Raw genomic sequence first — 23,225 nt, 5'->3', positions numbered from 1 at the left:
CTCCTGGTTTTCCCATTCCCTATGAAAGTTACAACTTTCATAGTTGTCCTACAGTCCCTGGATATTCCGTTCTTTTCGGTCTTTGTCCTCTTTGTTTTTCATTTTCAAGGATTCTACGACGATATCCTCTAGCTCAGAGGTTCTTTACTCACGTGTCCGGTCTACTAATAAGCCCATCAAAGGTATTCTTAATTTCTGGTACAGTGTTTAACTCCTTATCTACCTTTTTAGGATTTCCATCTCTCCCCTTACACTGCCCGCCTGTTCTTGCACATTGTCTATTTTATCCATTAGATCCCTGAGCACATTAAATAGTTTAACCTTAAATTCCTGATCTGATAGCTCCAACATCCTTGTGCCATGTCTGGTTCTGATATTTGCTCTTTCCCCTCAAATTGTGTTGTCTTTTGGTATGCCTCGTAATTTTTTCTTGATTGCTGGACATGATGCACTAGGTAAAAGGAACTGCAATAAACAGGCCATTAGTAATGTGGTGGTGGGGTGTGGAGGGGAGAGGGGAAGCATTCTATAGTCCCATGATTAGGTCTCAATCTTTCAGTAAGCCTGTGCATCTGGACTGTGAAGTTCATCAATGTTTCTCAGGTTTTTTTTCTCCCTCCTTAAACTAACATGGTTAGAGTAGGTAGGCATTTGGTATTTCCCTTCTTCCAGATGAGTTAGACTCCCGTTAACTAGTTTCCCCTGAGAGTGGGTCTTGTTAAGAACACAGCACTCTGGTGTATTTCAAAATGGTTCTTTTTCCCTTACTCCTGCTGGAAGCAAGAAGAGGTATTTCTGATATTCACTGTGGGAACCTGGTTGAGCTCTTAGAGGTAAATCTCACAATATTGTTGAGGCCCCCTATGATTGGGTCCCTTTGTAGTTTTCAATTGTCAAAGTTATATATAGTGAGCCTCCAGCAACTTGTCAATTACAGTTCTGGTTCTGCACTGGTTTCTGAGGTGGTTTCAGCTCCTCAGTCTCTACTCTAGGAAGCTGTGACTTCCTGTATTTACCTGACTCTCTAATCTTAGGGAGATTGCCCTGTGATCAAATTTTCCCTGTGCCCCCCCCCCTTTTTATGCATCTAAGAATTGATTTTTTCTGACCATTCACCTTTTTACTTGTTAGGACAAAGTGGTGACTTTGTTATTTGTTTTCTTTTTTCTGTATAATCTTTTTAAACCCTAAAAGTTAGTGTCACTTTAATAAAATAATTTTAATGTTTAAATCACCAAGTGTATTTTTACCTAGGAACTTTAAAGTAAAAAAAAAAATTTGACAGACTCAATTTTTTTCAATTTTTATTACAGTAAAAAAATTACAGAAAAATAAAGGTACAATAGATTAGATTAAGGCTGTCAATTACTCATTTTAAGTCAGTAAGTATTTAAGAATCAAGAGAAGTTCAAGCTCTATGTTAGAGATTATAGGTACTAAATAAATTGAAGTAACTAGTTAACAACAAGGAATTTCTTAGGCCTTTTCCTGTAATAGACCATGGTACAAATTAATGACATGATCTAAAGCATTATAACATCAACTGTACAGAGGCTGCCACAGTATTTACTATTTAATAGTTTTCCTGTGAATTAGTTCTCAATAGTTCAAATGCTTGCTTTAAGAATGCCAATGAACATATATGAATTACTTTCACGGAAGTCTCTGCCTCAGCTAATATAAAAATGGTCACGACCCAATAGTGACTGATAATCATCTTTACATAATATTTATTAAAGAGTCAACTATTCACATATAGCTCGTTCATATTTGGTTTCTCCCACTGTCTCCCTACTTTCTGTGTGTGTGTGTGTGTGTGTTTGCACACACACGTGCATACTTTAGTTTTCATTTTCACCTTCAAGAAGGAAAATGAGGGTGAATTTTACTCAAATTTTTTGGTGCTATAAACTTCAGGAACCTGTCAGTTATCAATGTTCTTTCACTGACAAGGAAAATTAGGAATTACTGTGTTCTTACTATTTTTCATTGTAGAAGTGGAATATCACTATAACATTCTCATTGACAATATTCTTCTAAATCACGAGTTTCTTCAAAGCAGGAGTAATAATTTACTTATTTATCTATTACCAGGACCTGTCAGAGTATTCGACAAATCCTATTTCTCAACTGGCACTGGTGAATAACTGAATTAAATGAGACCAATTCAACCTTGCCACAAAATTAGTGCAAAACTTTACAGTCAAGTTTGCTTCTGACCCACCCAATGCCCATTCTAAATTTTTTTATTTTCTTAAAGATTTTATTTATTTATTTGACAGAGAAGGAATGAGAGAGAAAGGGCATGAGAGGGGGTAGGGTCGGAGGGAGAAGCCAACTTCCCACTGAGCAGGGAGCCCAATGTGGGACTCAATCCCAGGACTCTAGGATCATCATGTGAACCAAAGGCAGTCACCCAACCAACTGAGCCACCCAGGTGCCCCATTCTAAATTTTTTTGAATAAAGAATATAATTGTATATGCAAAATAACAGCAACAAAAAAGGCTATTTTTTAATAGCAAAAGATGTATTTTTGAGAAAAGGCGATTTTTGATAACAAAAGACTCTGGGAAATTGAAGGAATCAAAAATAAGTGGTCTGAGTCAAAAGCACCAGAGCAACAGGACTGAGTTCCTAAAATGTGCATGAAACAAAATTCAGAAGCCAGATCCCTGTGTCCTAGTTAGTTTTAAGTACTTTGGGATAGTGCTACCCAGTCAGAATTACAGCAGCTAATAAACAGCATCCTGGAGGAGTCAGTATAAAACTTAAGATCTACGGAATTTAGAAAGGCATGGATGGAAATCTCTGGAAAATAACTAAACCACCCTAAGCCTCAGAATTCTTAGCTAAGAGGGTTCTTGTGAAGAATAAAAGATATAATGAAGAGGGATACCTATTTTTATTAACAAAATAAACACAAATGGCAACTCCCCCTTGGAAAAAAACAAACGGCTTAAACATTTGCAGCATGACAAAGGGTTAGTATCTTTACCACATAAGGATATTTAGAAGTTATTCAGAAAAATGTTAAAATCCAACCCCCCCACCCCCGAACCCCCCACCTTAGACTTTCAATGGATTCACCAAAGCAGCTTTACCCAACCTGGGCCCCAGGATCATCTCAGATGCCCAGTGAAGAGAATTCCCAGGAAGGCTCAGCTGCCTCTCAAACTATCTCCAAAATATTAATAAAGAACCTTAGTAAATTGACTCTCAACCCCAGTATCAAACTCCCTTCCCCTCTACCAGAATATCTACCCCAACAGCAGGACAGAGAGAAGAAACCACAGGGGCTTGTTGACCGCATCCTCAGCAGCAGGAGGAGGGGTGGAATAAGGACTTTGATAACTGCTTGGAAAGAAAGGATGGAAAGGATGATGCGACTGATTCAATACCAGCACTACCTCAACCAGTGGTCCATGCTTCAAAAAAATCTACAGCAGAAGGAAACTGAGTCTGAATCAAGAGCGGAAAGATTTAGACGAAGCCGTCATCACTGCCTGCATCATAAAGATCTTTCTGAGGACACCAGCATGGAGAATAATTATGACACAGAGCCTTTGTAAACATAAACTTTATTCTTGTACTGTTTCTTCTTGCTAGTAATTTTAGGATCATTATGCAGCAGAGCTTACGAAAGTTGCTCTATGTTAGGACAAACTGCATAATATTTTACTAATCTATGATATAAGCTCTGTCTTTTTTTGTATCTTTTCTACCTTGATACCAGTAATTTGTGAGAAATCCTGTAGTTTGCATCTGAATGACCTTAATATACTTCCACGTTTTGATTTGACCTAAGGAAGCACTAATAGGTTTTGAATGTGGCCTGTGTGTTTGAGAAGCCTGAAGTCATTGAGATAAAACCTAGCATCAAAAATTGGAAGCTAAGTAACTTGTGCAGAAGGAATACACAGAAAACTTTGGGTGGTTTGGTTAGAGCATAATTAGGGCTGAGTGCACAGGCTAAATTTTCTGGTTTTCAAAAACTGAATTGTAATAAAAATTTTTTGATGTGCTATTTCAATTTTCAGTAGCAAATGTGTATGTAGAGGATCTTATTAAAATCAAGACTTATTTGAAAAAAATAAAAATAAAGTAAAATCCAACTCCCCAAAATGAGCAAAAAGTATAACCAAATGAGGCACAAAGAAAACAAATGGCTAATAAATATAAAATTATTCCTGGCTAGATATCAAAGAAGCTTTGTTATAAATATTAGTGATTCCTTAAAAATTATACTTCATATAGTTATCATTCAGCAAATATTTACTGAGCACCAATACAAGTGTCCAACACTATGCTAATGGTAGTTTTAAAATGGCAAACAGTCATATCAACTGCATTTGAGGCACTTCCCAAAGGCATGCACAAAATGCTCTGTGAATACATAAGAGGGACACAGAGTCGTTGAGGAAGCCTCCTGGAAGAAGTAATCCCTAAGTTGAGATCTTTAGGATGAATAAAATTCACCAGGCCAAGAGACAGAGAACTGTGATGCCAAAAGAACAGTAAATGCAAAGGTCTGGACACATAAGAAAGAACTATAATTTTAGGGTACTCTAAGTAGTTCAGCATGATTAGAGCAAAAACCAAGGACAGGGTGGGGTAAAAACTGGGGGTCAGAGATAAGAATGATGAGGTGTGTATATCATGAAAGGCCACATGAAGGTTAAAAAAAAAAATCACCTGCCCTTCAACGGCAACATGAAAACACTGAAGTAGCTTTAAGCAGGGAAGTAACATTAATAGTCTTGTTCTTTTGAAATATCATTCTGGCTACAATATAAAGAATGGAATGAAGAAGGCAAGACTAGAGTTAGGGAGACTAAGAGAAGAAGGTTATTATAATAATTCAGGCAAAATAATACAGAGGCAGAGCTTATATAAAGAAATATAAGAATTTTAATAAATAAGGGTACTGGATCGCTCAGTCGGTTAAGTGTCTGACTTCAACTTAGGTCCCGGGATCGAACCTCAGATCGGGCTCCTCACTCAGTGGGGAGTCTACTTGTCTCTCTCCCTCTGCCCCAGCCCCCACTTGCACGCGTTCACTCACGCTCTCTCTAAATAAATAAATGAAATCTTTAAAAAAAAAAAAAAAGAATTTTAATAAATGCTAAGATGACTAGACAGAACTTGTGATTAGTTATCAGAAGAAGTATGGTTCAGGAAGCAGTTGAGAGTATCACCCAAATTTTGGCTTGGACATCTCTGTGGGTTGGATAGGAAACACAGGAAGAATAAGCTGGAGGAAAACGAGAGCTAATAATGACACTGAAAGCAGTGGCTACTATTTATTGAACACTTAGTATGTGCCCAGCATTCCTCAAAGTCTTCTCTCATTTAAGACTCTCAACAATCAGATGAGGTAAGCTCTATTATTATCTCCATTTTACTGATGAGGAAACTGAAAAACAAAGAGTATAGGTAAGCTAAGGAAGGTCATCAATAAAGCTGAGATCTGAATGCTGATAGTTTAGCTTGAACTATACTCTTTATCACTATGTTACAGATACCTCACAAATACTTTAGATGATGGATTCAGTTTTAGACATGTTGTGTTTAAGATATCTAAGGGATATGCAAGAGGAAAAACATCCAGTAGATGGTTAGAAGTGAGCTTGGCATTCAAGAAAGAACTGGATGAAGATGTAAAGTGGGAGTCATCAACATAAATATATAAAGACAGTGATGGGATTTTGTAGGAAAAACATATAAGAAAAAGAAAGGCTAAGATTGAAACTTGATGAAAAATTAGTATTTTAGAAACCAGAAGACAACTAATAAAATGGGAAGGAGGCAGAGCAAGGAACTTAAAGAAATGAGCTCTGCCTATACTCTAAAAACTATAAAACATTAATGAAAGAATTGAAGATGACACAAACAAATGGAATGATATTTCATGATCATGGGTTGGAAGAATTAATATTGTTAAAATGTCTGTACTACCCATAGCAATCTACAGATTCAGTTTAATACCCATCAAAATATCAGCAGTATTTTTCACAAAACTAGAACAAATAATGCCAACATTTGTATGGAACCACAAAAGACTCCAAATAGCCAGAGCAATCTTGAGAAAAGAACAAAGCTGGAGGTATCATAATCATAGATTTCAAGATATATTACAAAGCTATAGTTATCCAAACAATATGGTACCAACACAAAGACAGACAAAGAGATCAATGGAACAGAATGGAGAACACAGAAATAAACCCACGCATATATGGTCAATTAACCTATAACAAAGGAGGAGAGAATATAGACAGTGTCTTCAATAGATGGTACTGGGACATGGAATATTACTCAGCCATAAGAAAGATCTTGCTATTTGCGACAACATGGATGGACCAAGAAGGCATTAAACTAAGTGAAATAAGTCAGACAAATACCATATGATTTCACTTATATATGGAATCTTAAAAAAACAAATGGACAAATAAAAAGAACAGAAACAGACCCATAAATACAAAGAACTGGTGGTTGCCAGAGGTGGAGGGAGGGGAGTCAAGGGATGGGCAAAATGGGGGCAGGGGAGTGGGAGATACAGGCTTCCAGTTACAGAATGAATATAAGTCATGGGAATAAAAGGCACAGTACAGAGAATATAGTCAATGGTATTATAATAGTGTTGTATGGTGACAAATGGTAGTTACTCTTCTGGTGAGCACAGCATAATGTATAGAGTTGTCCAATCACAATGCTGTACACCTGAAACTAATGTAACACTGTGTGCCAACCATACTTCAATAAAACAAAAATTTTTAAGTAATTTAAACAAGAATTAAACAAATAAAAAAAGAAATGGGCTCTGAAAACAGACTTCCTGGGTATGCATTATAGCTCAGTCCCTTTATTAGCTGTGGGTCTCAGACTAGTCACTTCATCTTTATGCATCATTTTTTCATTTTTAAAATGGATATAATAGTAGGTACATGCAGTTGTTCTGAGGATTAAATATGTTACATGTTTGGGATAGTACACAGAAAACAGCAAATGAATCTTAAATATGATTGGTGTTAATAGTATCAACTAGATGGCAAAGGATCAAAGAGAAGAAAGCCAAGAAGGATTAGCTGTCACTAAAATTAAAGGAAAAGAGTGTTTTGAGAAGTTGACAATGTTAATATTGCAGTGCAGACAAGATAATGACTGTAAAATGTCCATTGTATTTAATAACAAAGAATTTGATACCTTTGGTGAAGGAGCTATGAAACAGACACTGAGCACTGCTTTAAGATAGTAAATTAGAAATCCCTTTCTTAAAGTTTGGTGAGAAGAAGTTTAGTGAGATGTATCAATAGCTTGAAAATATTTATACCCTTTGACCTAGTAATTTTACTTTGAGAAAAAAGGAAACAATCAGAGGTGTAGCCAAAGTTTTATATTCATTGTACTATTGTGCACAATCTAGTAAAGTTAGAAAGAATTTAAGCATCTAATAGCCAGTAACACTGGCATCAAGATATAGCAAATATAAGTAGAAATAAGCCAAAAGTAAAACTGTAGTTACTCCTAAGTAGCTTATGAATTTTTAATTTTTTTAGTATGTTCTAAAATTTCTCACATGAACATGCACTATTATTTCAGAAAAACTTAAGTGTTGCCTTTTTCTTTTTCTTTTTATTGTCCAACATTAGAGCCCTAGCTATACATAAGGAACATAAAATTACATGTTTATCCATTCCAGAAAACAAAATATGAGTAACAAAATAACATGTTACTGCTACAAAATAAGAGTAACAGAGGCTATTTTCTTATGTACTGTTGACATAATTTAAAGAAAAAACTCTTAATTTCAATTATCAATAATCTTTAAATTATTAATCTAAAATGATTAAATCAGGAACCTGCATTTAAAAACTGGAAACTACAATAAATCTTTTTCTAACCTAATAACCTACTGACCCACTGACCTTAGTTTAGTTAAATCTGATATCACAGGTTATTTCTGGAACTGATGGATCTATTAACATTAATCAAAAGTAGTGCTGAAATTTAATTGACTGGTATAATACAAAACCCAAGCATCAATCCTCAACTTCGTTTACCATCATTTATGAAAAATTCTAACTTGCTTCTGCAGAACGCTCAATGTTTGTATTATAACTAAAGAGATAATTATTCCTAAGAGAACAATTTTAACTTATAAAGAAAGATTCAAATATTTTTTGTTTAACGTATGACTAAAGATGAAATTAAATAGTTCTTAACTTACTCAATACTAAATGGGAACATTAGCCTACCCCTACCTACAATGGATGTAAAATATTAGCAAGATGAAAAACATTCTTAACTCTATGTATAGGAGTTTCCAAAATTAACTGAAACTGCTCACAGTAAGAACAAGAAACACACCCCAAACCAAACTTTTATGAACCAGACAAAATTCTGGCTCAAGACAAACAACAAATGGCCAGAACTCTCGTCTTTCCAAGGTCTAAATGTGAAGTATTTTTGAAGCCTCATTAAATAAACAAATACTAAAAAATTAGTACAACTTTCTTATACTGACACAAGACTATTCCAATGATTCAATTTTCTTTTTTTTTTTTTTCCAACTAATGTATTTCTTCAAATAATGCCTGAGGTCCCAATTCATGTAATGGACTGATCTTGTCCACAGAATACAGGAGCACCTTATTCCTTTTTCAGAGATGAGAATGATACCTGAGCCTGTCCCCAGCCTCCATTGAGTCCCACAGAAGATCTGAAGGTGCAGAGCTGAAGCCTGAGTCTCAGAGTGAATTACACACTGAACCAGGTACCATAACCCTGAAGCTACACTCCACCCCACCCCCCCGCCCCCCCGCCTTTTTACTAGGCTCAGCAGGAAGAAAGAGGCGGCCCTGTGGTAGGCAAAATAATGGCGCCACTAAAAGGATCATGCCCTAATCCCTGGAGTCTGTAAAATGTCACTTTACATGGCAAAAAGGGACTTTGCAGATGTGATTAAGGTTAAAGATCTTGAGATGGGGAGATTATCCTGAATCATCTGTGGGTATAGTGCAATCATGTGAGTCTTTAAAAGTAGAGGACCTTTCAGATACATGCACCCTTATGTTTACAGCAGCATTATTTACAATAGCCAAATTATGGAAGCAGCCCAAGTGTCCATTCATAGATGAATGGATAAAGAAAATGTAGTATATGTGTATGTATGTATATGTACACACACACACACACACACAGGAATATTATTCAGCCATAAAAAAGAATGAAATCTTGCCATTTACAACAACATGGATGGAGCTACAGAGTATAATGCAAAGCAAAGTCAGTCAGTCAGAGAAAGACAAATACCATATGATTTCACTCATATGTGGAAACAAAACAAATGAGCAAAGGGAAAAAGGGGGGGGAAAGAGGGCGGGGGGGGGAAGGAAAGAGAGACAAACAAGAAACAGATCCTTAACTCTAGAGAACAAACTGATGGTTAGCAGGGGGGAGGTGGGGTGGAGATGGGTGAAATAGGCAAAGGGGATTAAGGAGTGCACTTGTGATGATGAGCACAGGTTGTTGTAGGGAAGTCTTGAATCACTCTATTGTACACCTGAAACTACTGTAACACTGTATGTTAACTAAACTGGAAATAAATTGAAAAAAATTTTAAAAAAAAACAACAGAGACCTTTCCGGGTTGTGGTCAGAAAGATTATGAAACAGAAGGGTCAGAAAGATACAATGTTGTTGGTTTTGAAGGCAGAAGAAAGGGGCCATAAGACAAGGAATGTGAGGCCTCAAGAAGCTTGAAAACATAAGAAACAGATTCTCCTCTGAAAATAGAGAAAGGAATTTTCCAGAAAGGAATGCACCACTGCTGACACCTTGAATTTAGCCCAGTGAGACCCATGTGGCACTTCTGAGCTTCAGGACTGACTATAAGATAATACAGTTTTATTGTTTTATGCCATTAAGTGGTAATTTGTAGGACAGCAACAGAAACTTAATGCAAGTCCAAATATCTCTGGCTGCTCTGGATAAATTTGCCTTTCTCAAATCTCTCTCCCTCAATATTTACAGTAACAATCAAGACTAATCCCATTATGCCCTACTTTCCTTTTATATCAGTCACCAAGAGAGGCCCAAGACCCCCCCCACACACACACCATCACCTGGATTCTTGTCCTTATATACTCTTTATATCCCTACATTGATCCCTTTTCCCTTCCTTTCCCAATTTCCAAACTCCTTTAACTGTGTTCTCTGGAACTCACGGTGATATCATTAACAAAATCTCCTATTTCCTCAATTCGTTCCTGCACGAATTCTTGCTTCACCTTTCTTGCACCAAATGAAACCCCACTCTCCTCTAGAAGTTCTGCTCTAACTCCAGTCCTTTCAATGACAGCTATTTCCTTCTCCCATGTCACAAATGACTAGGTCCCGGCGGCGAGGCAGACCTCCTTGTTACTCACTGTCATTGCGGAATTATTCCCCTTCCTCCCCTCCCTAAAATATCCAGTTTTGAACTCATGCCTCCAGATGATATCAGCTACTACCCTCTCCGTGTTATAATCATTCATAAACTCCCAGAACAAGCCCTCTTGTTCCCCCAGGGTTGTTACTCTCTTTAATACCTCTTCTGTCGTTGTTTTTGAATTTTAATATCTGTAACAATGATCCTCTCAACATGTTGGCCAGTCAGTTCCTTCACTTCCTCCCCTCCAAAATCCTGTGCATCATCCTACTTCCCACTCATTCCCCTGAATTATTCTAGAACTCACCATTAGAAATAATCACATGCCTCTCGATATTCTCTATTTCAAACACTGATCCCTCTATAGCTCACACAAGCAGAGATAGCTAGCATGTGATCTGCTTGATTCAAAAACCACAAAAAAACAGATTTTTTTTTTAAATTGGCAGTACAGCTCTAATTTATTTATTTATGCCTATGACTTTTTTCCCCCCCCCAACCTGTCCTAGCCTCCTAATCTTTGCTAGGCCCTCACAATTTCTCATCCCAGGAAAGGCACAAAGGAACAAGGCAAGTTTATCTGAGATGGTCAGGGAATATCAGAGACAGAAATGTTTTTTCTTTTTTGTGTTTGTCTAAATGCCTTCCTTTTTGCCACTGAATCCTTTGTACATTTATTATGGATAAGCCACTCCATGAGACATTCTACAGCAAAATGCAATGATTGCTTACGACTCTATACAGCTCAAGTCATACTGATAATAAAACCTTCTTAAAATTCCAACTTACAGCATTTATTAATACAGGCACAAATAATACAAATACTGAAGAACATGTGGAGGGGAAACCAAGGCTTCTGAAGGTCACTTCTCTTGCCACATTGCACGGTACTGATTTTCCTTTCCAGCTTCATTCTATTTCTCTAGCCTCATCCCCCATTCCACCCTCACTGTAGACATACTCCTTACTCTCAACCACAATGAACTTCTCACCATTCCCATGAGGTAGTAAGCAAAGACCCCTGGGTAAACAAAGGTCCATTCATCAGTGCCTAACATATTACCAACACAAAAAAACTTAAACTAGAATTAACATTCACAGGAAATCACACTGTCATTCACATCAGGATTCAATTAATCAGTATGCAAAATTCATGTTGTTAGTGAAAAACTAAACGGATGTACCATGTATTAGTCTCCTATGGCTTCTAAAACACATTACCACAAACTTAATGGAATGAAAAAAAAACACAAATTTATTCTCTCCCAGTTCTGCAGATCTGAGTCCAATACAGGTCTCACTGGGCTAAACTCAGAGGGTCAGCAGGGCTATGTTCCTCTCAGGAAACTTTAGCAAAAAATGTTTGCTTGCCTTTACAACCTGCTCACCTTCCTTGGCTTATGGCTCCCCTCCTCAATCTTCAAAACCAGCAGCAGGCCATGTGCTTCTCAAGCTGCCATCTCTTCTGCCTCCCTTTTCCCTTACAAAGACCCTAGTAATTGATCACATTGGGCCCACCCAGATAATCCAAGATAAACTTCCCAACTGTAATTCCTCTTTGCCACTTAACGTAACACAGTGACAAGGTTCTGAGAATTAGGGCATGGACATCTTGAAGGACCATTGTTCTGCCTACCACATTCCATGACCAAAGAAGTCTCTCTTTGGTGAAGACAAAATTAAGTTATCTTTGGGGAAGATAATACATTAAAGAATAATTTGATCTATCAATAGATAGGGACGCCTGGGTGGCTCAGTTGGTTAAGCGTCTGCCTTCGGCTCAGGTCATGATCCCAGGGTCCTGGGATCAAGTCCCGCATCGGGCTCCCTGCTCGGCGGGGAGTCTGCTTCTCCCTCTGCGTGCCACTCCCGCTGCTTGTGCTTTCTCTCTCTCTCCCTAATAAATAAATAAAATCTCTAAAAAAAAAAAAAAATAGATAAACGACTACACCACCATGCCAAGTAGTTTGTAACCTTTTTTTTTTTTTGTATTATATTATTAAAGTATTGTAACTTCTGAGCTATCTTTTCATGTTTCTTCAAGGGAACTGAAAAATAATGTGGATGATATTTCATGTTCCAGGAGTTCAACTGCAACTTTCAAGCCTAACGTTATTGCTATATGGCCCCAAGAGGCTCTATGTCTGTTTTTTTCTGAATGGCAAAAGTTATTTTAATGTCCAAAAGAATATGAAAGCATACTTTCCCTTTTGGACAACTAATTCATGTGTTATACTGCATTAAAAAAAAAGACATAATTGCATTTAAAAAAGACATAATTTTATAAGTGTCAAACAGATGTCCAAAGATTAATTAAATCTGATCCTTCATGGATTGGCCTGTTTTAAAAAGACAAGTGTATGTAAATTTCTTTCTTCCCCGCAAGATTTTATCTATTTATTTGACAGAGCAAGCGAGCGAGTGAGGGAAGGAGCAGAACGACAAAATATCCAAGCAGACTCCTGCTGAGCATGGAGCCTGATGCAGGGCTCGATCCCTTGACCCATGAGATCAGGACCTGAGCCAAAACCAAAAGTCAGTCGCTTAACCAACTGAGTCACCCAGGCACCCCTGGGTGTATGTAAATTTCTGAGATGGATCTGAGGAGGAGGGAGAAGGGAGGGAGGGAGAGGAATGGAGAGGAAAGGGAGGGTGAAAATGAATGAATAAATTACATCAACCTAGAAGTACAGAATTTCATTAGCGATAAAAAATCTCCAGGGACCTGTTAGGAATCTGATTATTAAGCAGTATTATGAAAATATTAGGCTTAGGGCTAGCTCATGAAATATTTAATAACTTAAAACTAGTATGTACAAATACGGTAACAATGCTTTGACATTATATACTTCATCAATGAGGTCACCAGACCCATGTAAAATGCCACTAAAAATCTATCAATTTTTAAGGCCACAAGTATTCCTCTAATTTTTTGCAGTATAATTACTTTATAAAATAGGCAGTTGTTTTGACCTATTAAAACTTGGGTAAACTGCCAGGTTGCTTTTGTGTAGCCAAGTAGGCCAAGCAAGTTCACAACCATCTGAAAACTAGTTCAAATATGTTTAGATGCATCCTGAACCACAGATTATTCAGAAAACTACCATACAGCATTTCTTCACTAAAATAATCATTATATCCACACTTTAAGATAAAATTTACTCCCTTTACATTGTAAGATTTTGCAGTATGAATCATATATATGCTATCCATTTCCACTTTTCTGTCTTATCCCTATTTACTTTCAAAACTTTAAAATAAATATATGTGGGTCTCACAATTGACTATTAACTATTTTTTGAACCTGATTAAACTGATTTTTTCTTTTTAAGATTTTATTTATTTATTTGACAAAGAGAGACACAGCGAAAGAGGGAACACAAGCAAGGGGAGCAGAGCAGGAAGCCGGATGCAGGGCTCGATCCCAGGACCCTGGGATCATGACCTGAGCCAAAGGCAGACGCTTAACGACTGATCCACCCAGGGGCCCGATTAAACTGATTCAAACGGACTGCCGAATCCTCACCTGAAATGCTAAAGTCTTAGAAAATGGCAGATCAAGACACTATCTGAATCTGTGGAATAGGAAGGGAGATGGGGCTCATATTGCACAGACAAATCTTCCCAGTAGCATGCAAGTAGGAGTAATTAAGGACAAAATAGGATGTGTGAGTGGCACACTAATTAACAGCCAGAAGGCCTATTTCACAAAGTGCAACCTGGATTTGAGAAGTATTACAGAACAGAGACATACCCTTGATACAGAAGACACAGGATTTGAGATTTCTATTGATTTATGTCTGCTATTGAGCCCAGACAGTGAATTTGTATTTCATATATTGTATTTTTTGGTTCTGAAATTTCCATTTCATTCTTTTACATGGTTTCTATTTTTCAGAGGAGAACTATGCTTCCATTCATTTCAAGAATGTTCACTTTTACCTCAAGGAGCACAGATGTAACAGGTGCTTTAAAGTCTTTTTCTAAAAACTCCATCACTGGATCATCTCAGGTTTGGCATCTATTTATTATCTTTTCCCTTAAAAAGTGGTCAGATTTTCCTGTTTCTTGGGATGTTAAGTAATTCTGGATTATATCCTAGACATTCTGAATATTAGGTTATAAAATTCCAGATTCTACTAACCCCTTCTGAATAATTTGATTTTTTTACTGAAGTTTACTGTAAGTCTGTATTGCCTTCTGTGGGTGGTCAGTTCAGTTTTTAAAGCCTTTACTTTTACTTTACTGACATAAAGCCTTTACTTTTACTATATTATTTGGGTTTATCCTTTATATGAAACACTAAGAGGCAAGTCTGGATCTGAATAGTGGTTTATAACATAGTTCAGTTCTCTAAGTCTTTGCTGTGTTTCTTTGGGTCTGTTCTGTGCATGTATAGCTCATGAGTAAGGTAGGACCTTTGTGAGTTCATACTCACAATTAGGGAATCTCCTCTCAGCTCTCTTCTCCCTGAGATTTTCCCAGCATGCTCCAGTTTCCAGCAGCCCCTTTCCCAATTCCTCTGGCCAGAGAAATTATTTTCTCTCAGAGTTTTAAGTGCTAGTGCTGCCGTGGCAGTGCAATTTTAGAAGTGGAGATAGTCTTAGGGCAAGTTGGATAGAGAAAAAGGAAAATAAGGGGACCCCTCTTCCTTATTCTCTGGCTAGAAATGGGGGTTTCTCTTGAACTTTTTGCTAACTGCTACACCCACTGTGCAGTTCCACAATTCAGCCCACCATTTTGTCAAAGCTGGGTCATGGAAAGAAAAAACTGATAAACTCACAATTATACAGGCTACCCTTCAAATTATGACTTCCCTTCTCAATTTGCCTGTTACTAATTTTCAGTCTTCAAATAGTTGGTTTTTGTATTTCATTAGGAGTTTCTAGTTCTAATCAGTTGGGAGAATTAGGCTTACTCCAACCTGGGTCTACCCACTGTATTATATCCATGTCCCAACAGACTTTTCACCTAGTGGCTTTAGTAGTCATTGACTGATCATTATCTAGATCCATTATTTCATTAGAAGCTGCACTGTGGTGACTTTCTAAACCTATTATTTTCTCAGCATTTCTTACCAGCTATGATTCTTCTATAAAGGTAAACTTCCCTCTTAACTATTTGGTTATCCTGGAATAGAATCTGTGTAGAAAAACATTAAATGGGTGATTCTTTCATTTACAAATGATTTTCAGAGTAATGCCCTGATACCTGTGAGAATTTTTTTTCAAATATTACGATAAACTTCTGGAATCTTATGTATTTGTGTATCAACCTACTGTAGTCATTACATTTTTTAAAACCCTTTTATGAAAATTTTCAAACACACACAAAAGTAAAAAGAATAATATAATTATTAACCCACATATTGCCTATTTTCAACAATTATCAAATCATGGCCAATCTGGTTACATCTAAAATGCCCCTTCTCCCTTCCTTCCCACCCTCCTTCGCATTAGTAAAAGTAAGCCCCCAAAACTGTATCATTGCATCTGTATGAATCTATAAATTACAAGGACTAATAAAAAACATAACCACAATATCATTATCCTACCTTAAAAAGTTAACAGATGTGTAAGACCTCCACACACAAAATTCTGAGAGAAATTTTAAAAGGCCTAACTATATCAAGGTACTACCATAGTTAAGGTATTGAAACTCTCAATATTGAAAGATGTTTAATATATCTAATATGATCTACAGATTTCACATTAAGCTAGTCAATAATAATACTAAATAATATTAAACTTGCTTACTATTTTTTTAAACTTGCTTACTAAAAAGCAGATTATCTATTTAGGAAAACTGACAGGTTGAATATAAAATTTTTACTGAAATTCAAAGGACCAATAAAAACCAAGGCAACTGTGAAGAACACAATTGGAGGATTTAAAGCTACAGTAATTAGAAGAGTATGGCACTGGCACAACAACAGCCCAATGGAACAGAAGAGTCCAAAAATAGACCCATGAATAAACACTCACCTGAATTACAACAAAGGCACTAGTGTATTACTATAGGGAAAGGATAGTCTTTTCAATAAATAATGTTTGACAAAATGGGTTTCCATATGAAAAATAAAATGCACCAGGAACCTTATCATATACCATGCATAAACCTAAATGTAAAGGTTAAAACAATCAAGTTTATAAGAGAAAACATACAAGAATCCCTTCTTGGCTTTGGGATAGACAAAGATTTCTTAAAACACAAAAAGCACCAACCATAAAAGAACAGTTTGGTAAGATGGACTTTATTAAATTTAAGAAATTTTCTTAATAAAGACACACTATTAAAAGAGTAAAGAAGTAGGACAGATATCTTCAATACTTAATCCAACAAAAAACTTATCCTAGAAATAAAGAACTCCTACCAATCCATAAGATAGACAACTCAACAGAAAAATGGTCAAATGACATGAATAGGCATTTCTCAAAAGAGGATATCCAAATGGTCAATAGCATATAAATATGTGCTAAATCTTTAAAGTTAGCAAGGAATTACAAATTAAAACTCCAATAATTTTTCACCACATATACGGCAAAGAAGCTACTATTAAAAAACACTAATAATTTTAAATGTTGGTGAAGATGTAGAGCAGTGAGAACCGTTGTACACTGTTGGTAGGTATAAACTGATTCAACCACTTTCAAAAACTAGGGGCATCTACTAAAGCTAAACAGCGAAATACCATGATCAACAATTTCACTCTTAGATATTTACTCAAAAAAACAAAAAAACTGCATGCATATGTGCACCAAAAGACATGCTCAAGAATATTCACAGCAGCATTGTTTGTAATAGCCAAAAACTGATAATGATCCAAATGTTCACCAACAATAAAATGGATAAACTGTGGCAATATACAATGAAGTATTACAAAGCAATGAAAAGGAATAAATTAATGTTATATGAATCATCATGCATGACTCACATAAACAAGATGTTGATCAAAAAAGAGAGTCAAAAGATGTTTAAAAATAGACAATACTAATTAGACAATACTAATGAATAGTAAATGCAGTAAGAATAATAGTTACCTTTGGAAATGTGTGTTGACTGTCAGGGGGCATGAAGGAGGCTCCTGGATTGATGAAAATATTCTATCTCTTGATCTTGGTATTGGTTAAACGGGTATTGACTTCATAAAATTTCATCAAAAGGATATTCAAGATTTATCCACTTTATAAAAAGCATGGTTTAATTCAATGCAAAAAGTTTTAAAAGTTAGCAATACTATACCAGTCCCTTAATTTTTAAATTTTTAACTTTTTGGTTATTTTACTTGGTAAAATTCAAGTCTAGGAAAACTACATTTCTATTATCAGTTTGCTTAATTGGATACTAAAAGTCATATTTACTTCCTTTTTCAGTACAATTACTGAAGAATTATCTTGATACATGGATCCTTCCCAAATTATGAAGGCAATAGAAAGTCTAGGCTGAAGTTAGACCCGTCCCATTATTTACAATCTAAAACTTCTAAAATGGCTTTTTTTTCTTCAGAGATAATGTGCGTGGGCAAGTGGAGCGAGGCAGAGGGAGATGGGGAAAGAATCCTCAAGCAGACTCCCCTTGGAGCACAGAGCCCAATGTCGGGCTCAATCCCAGAACCCTGAGACCATGATCTGAGCCAACACCAAGAGTTGGACGCCCAACTGACTGAACCACCCAGGTGCCCCTATTGATCAATTTTTCTATATTAAGTTCCAAATCCTTAGTTTCCATAATTTGTATTTGGCCAAAAAAAAAGAGGTAAGAAAACTTAAGACTCTGAGGCTTAGCAGCAGTTTTAGCTAGAATTGAATAGCAAATCAAGGCAAGGTGTTAGCATAAGGCTGTTGTGAAAATGAAATAAATTACTAAATGTAGAATGCTTAGAATATAATGTCTGGCACTAAATAAAAAGCTCAAAAAGGTCATCAATTATTAATACCAGTTTGAGAAATACTATAATAGATCCTAACTCTTGAATTTCCTTCAAAATATAATAAATTTAAGGTCAAAATATAATAAATGTAAGACAGTAAAACCAGATCTATTTTTAAAAACCAAGCATATTTATGGAGCTAAGGGAACACAATAGATTTTTAATAAAACAAGCTATAGTGAACATTAAAGAAAAGTAGCAGGCAGAAGAAAATTTAACGCATTATACCTAAGATTTTTTTGAAGTTCTAAATTCTACCAATTGGTATTTAACTATGATCTTGTGATTGAAAAAACTGATGAGATAATCAGCAAGAATACTTCTAATATAAAGACTTTGTCTTTGCATACCAGTTTTTACATTTGCAAAGTTCTATTTCATTTTATCTCCACATTACTATAAAATAACTTAATTTTATAAAATATTTAGAAGTCAAACTTATTAAATCCAGTAAAGAATCATATAGAACAGAGTATCTGCACTGACGACCACAAATTAATCATAAACCACCCAACAAACACTGTTCAGAATAGTACCAACATGTAAACAGAGTATGTGTGAAAGCACTTTGAAAAAAGTACAAGCACTGTAAGTGTATTATTAATGAAAGTAAATAGTAATTTAAAAGCAACAGTATTTGGACATAATCTCTAGGTCTTTTGATAATTGCTAATGGCATTTCTTTAAACTTTCTACTTGGAAATACTTTCAAACTTTCAGAAAAGCGTACAAATAGTTAAAAAAAACTCCTATGTATATTTTATCCAGATTTATCAATTAACATTCGCATTTTTTTTATCATATATGGATAAACATTTGCCGAACCATTTGAGAATAAGTTGTATATATCATACCCTTTTACCCCTAAATACATCAACATATGCCTCTTAAGAACAAAGACATTCCTTTAAATAGCCATAATATAGTTACTAACTTCAGGAAATTTATTATACAAAATTTTTATTTAATGTCTATTTTCCAATTTTTTTTTTTTTTTTAACTGAGCATATGAAGTCCTCTAAGGCTTTCCTCCTCCTCCAATACAGGATCTGTCCGATTAGCTTTCCAATCTCCATAGATTCCTTTAATCTGGAATAGTTTTCCTCAACTAAATGCCATTTAAACTATCTGATCTTTACAAGGTGTTCTGCAGGATAATATTTTAAAAGCTGGGTTCTTCAGCAAACTATACAGGAAGGTTCATTTAAAAAAGAGATTCAGTGGATAAGTTGGGGAAGTGTCAGAGGACTTAGATGAGAATATATGAATCTTCCTATCTAATACTAGCTTGCAGTACATTTTAAAGCTTTATAAGAAGGAGGCTTCTAAGTTTCTTTGAGATTGGTAATTTTTGAATTAGTGGTTTATCCTGTCTCTTAAGATTTCAAAAAATAACAATATATAATCAACTTAGACAAATAAATCTGGCCAATGATCTGATGGCTATCTATAAAGAATAGATCCAGAGAAAATTACTGTTTTCATCAAAATTCTCTCCTACAGTTTTTTTTTTGTTTTTAAATTCTCTCCTACAGTTAACAAAAAACACCCAGCCCCAATAAGCAAACCTTTATAGAAACTAGAATTATTGTGATCATACATACATATAATAGGTACCAGAGCTACAACAGATCTTGTTCTTCACTCAACACTGACTGTGTGCCAACCATGTGTCAGGCCTACAATAGCTATGGCGGCATCCATTGTTTAAAAAACAGGCCTGGTATCTACCCTTAGGAAACTTGTAATTTAGTAAACCCAAGACTCTTGCTTTCAGAGAGGAATAGTATTATTTTTCCCTATTTTGAAGATGAAGCTACTAGCACTCAACCTATAAATACTTCTCCAACCATGAAGAGCATAGGTCAGCTAACTTATTCTGTAAAAGGTTACACAGTAAATACTTTTGGCTTTCTGGACCCTAAGGTCTCTGATGCAACTACTGCACTTAAATTAACTCTGCCACTAGAACATGAAAACAGCCATACACAATATGTAAAAAAAAAGAATGGCTGTGTTACAATTAAGCTTTATTCACAGATGCTGAAATATGAATTTCATATCATTTTCACATCACAAAATAGTATTCTTTTGAGATTTTCTTTTCCTCTAATCATTTCAAAATTTAAACACTATTCTTAGCTCATAGGTCATAGAAAAACAAGCAACAGGCTGGATTCGGTATTTTGCAGACTCCTGATAGACTTGCTTATAAGCTGGAGCTGCTGCAGTGGGTGACTGGCCCTTCTTTACCTCATTAACTAATTCTTTATCGCTACACGTAAAATATAACAGGAAATAATTCTTATTTTATTTTTCAGTCATTTGCAAATCACCTTCATCTCAGAAAAAGAAGTTATAAATCTAACTTCTGAGTAGTAACTGAAAAATTTTAAGAATAAGTGAAAATACTTTATATCTCCATATCAATTATCTTACCAATCAATAAGTCTTTACTCCTCAAAAAATTAAAATTCTAAAGACAAATTAAGGCTATCAAAACAAGTAGCAGATCATGCTCTAAATATTTTTATAATACTTTGTCCTATGCTTCTTGCCAGGAGAGTGCAAACCTCACTATATCCAATAATTTTGAATTACGCAGAAAAAAAAGAAAAAGAAAGAACACGGCATATTTCTGAGCTCAAAATGAAAACTGAAGGTATCTAGTGAAACTCACCAAGTTCTAAAGATTCATCTAAGAAGAATGCAGAATTTTCCAAAGGCATCTTAAACTGTGACAGAATCAGCTTCTAAGTTTCAGCGGCTTTACAGGAAAAAATAAAATAAAAATACTGTAAAACAAGGGCAGCTGTGGAGATGTTAGCCAAAGTCTAAGCAACAATATCTCTGGTAATTTTTTTCCATGCATGTATACAGCATTAATTGGGGCCTCCTATGTGCCAGGAACTGGGGATAAAGCAATGAACATGTCAGATCCCATCAACCCCTGTGGGAGCTCACTATGTAGGGCAACTCCAAGTGGGATGAAAGGCTTTAAGAATCATGATGTTGTGAGGGGAAAGCATGGCAGAAATACAAACCAGTCTGGTGGGAATTGGTTAGGAATGGTCTCCTAAAGGAGGGGCATTTAATGTAAGCATGAATAGGATCTAGCCAGATAAAGCAAGGCAGGAGGGAAAAGAAAGTGTTTCATCCAAAGTGAACAGCATGTTCAAATGGCCAGATATGAGAGAGAATATGGCATTTGTGTGGAAGTAAAGTAAGTGCAGTGTGGCTGCTCAGAGTAAGAAACGAGATAAAAAGAACGTTCTCTGAGAGGAGATAGATAAGGTAGGAAACAGGTGTGGCAATTTGCCTTGAGTCAGAGAGTCACATGGGGTAAAAGGCAGAGCCCATTTTAAACCCTCATCACCTGACTGCAATATACGACCCATCCTGAAGTTCTTCCAGCCCACTAGCCTCAAGGGTTCAGAGGGGGGCCCTTGGGAAGGAAGCTGAGGAAAAAATCCTTGTGGAGGATGATCCTTTTAGGGAGCTTTTGCAAGGGCCTGAGGGAAGACTGCCTTGGGCCAACAGCCAGCCTCCCTATGAATGAACTGGACAACTAACCATCAAGAAATTCCCCTGCAGAATGATGGTAAAGAAGTCAGTCTCAGCATCATTCTTTTTTTTTTTTTTTAAGATTTTATTTATTTATTTGAGAGAGAGAGAGCGTACATGAACAGGGGGAGAGGGAGAAGAGGACTCCCCGCTGAGCAGGGAGCACAACATCCTTAATTACTAACAGTTACCAAACACTTTACTATGTGTGAAGCTCTGTTATAAGTGATTTACGTATGTATTAACTAACTCAATCCTCACGTCCCTATGAAGTAGGTACTTTTATGACCCTGTATTTCCAGTATGATTTTATGAAACTATCCAATCATGGCCATTAATTCTTATTAACAATTAAAGTTAAAATGATCAGAAACATTAACATTTCTCACCACAATATTAAAAGCATTTTCATTACCCTTCTACCAGAGAAGTACCATTTTAAATATCAATTAACAAAAATAAAAGACATTAATTTGGTTTTTTTTTTTTTTAAACTAGCAGTTCTATTAGGGAAAGAGTTTGGGAAAACCTGTTCTTATTCATTCACTCACTATGGTATGTTCTACATATCCAGTGGTAAGAAAAACATACCAAATTCCTGCCCTCATGGAGTTTTAGGCATTGAAATACAATGATGTTTGACACTCCTGGGCAATTACATTTTTGCAACATATCCTAAGTTTTTTTGAATGAATGAAGAACCAACAACCACACAGACAAAATCTGATGCAACAGAAGAGAATCAAAACTTGAAGGAAGTGGATTGTGAGTAAAAATATACACATGTTAAAAGAGGGAGAGAGAGAATAAGAAACTGTTCCACTGAGGAGTATACTCAGGAAGAATGAAAAAGAATCCTCACTCAAAGAGAGCATAGAGAAATAGTAATAATCAGTGCACAGTGATAAAGGTCCTTAAGGAAGTTAACAGTAATGAAAATAAAATGTATATGAATATTATGCAGCATTAGACTCAAGACTATAATCTAGTGATGAAAGATTAAACCTTAATCCAGCAGTCTTCACACTGGGGACCAGATGGTTTTAAGGGAATCAATTTCCAGATCCTTAATTTCCAGAATTACCAACCATTTACTAGAATTAATATCAAGGTCAGAGCATTATACTTGTTTCTCCTTTCCTACACTCTACATTTCCTACACTCTACATTTTATAATCCTCCTTCTTCCAGTTCACAAGAGAAAGATCTCTCAAACATCTAACATCTCACTACAATGCATTTCCTTGAATTGTAAAAACATCCAAAACACCAAAGAAGTAATTTGAAATACTGGTATCAGGGGAA

The 23,225-nt window shown here is 35.9% G+C and overlaps 1 protein-coding gene across 1 annotated transcript in view; it reads right to left on the bottom strand.

Moving 5' to 3' along the window:
• Window positions 1-23,225, bottom strand: part of CLOCK (clock circadian regulator) — a 128,599-nt gene that overhangs the window by 76,112 nt on the left and 29,262 nt on the right. The window contains exons 3-4 of the mRNA XM_006752468.3: window positions 21,037-21,123; window positions 17,467-17,608 (exon numbers count right to left, since the gene is read on the bottom strand). The gene's annotated coding sequence lies outside the window, so the exon portion shown is untranslated. The remainder of the gene's footprint in view (window positions 1-17,466; window positions 17,609-21,036; window positions 21,124-23,225) is intronic.

The sequence above is a fragment of the Leptonychotes weddellii genome, chromosome 2, assembly GCF_054177405.1.
Source record: "Leptonychotes weddellii isolate Sample4059 chromosome 2, ASM5417740v2, whole genome shotgun sequence".
NCBI classification, from domain to species: domain Eukaryota; kingdom Metazoa; phylum Chordata; class Mammalia; order Carnivora; family Phocidae; genus Leptonychotes; species Leptonychotes weddellii.
This window is presented reverse-complemented; position numbering and strand designations above follow the sequence as displayed.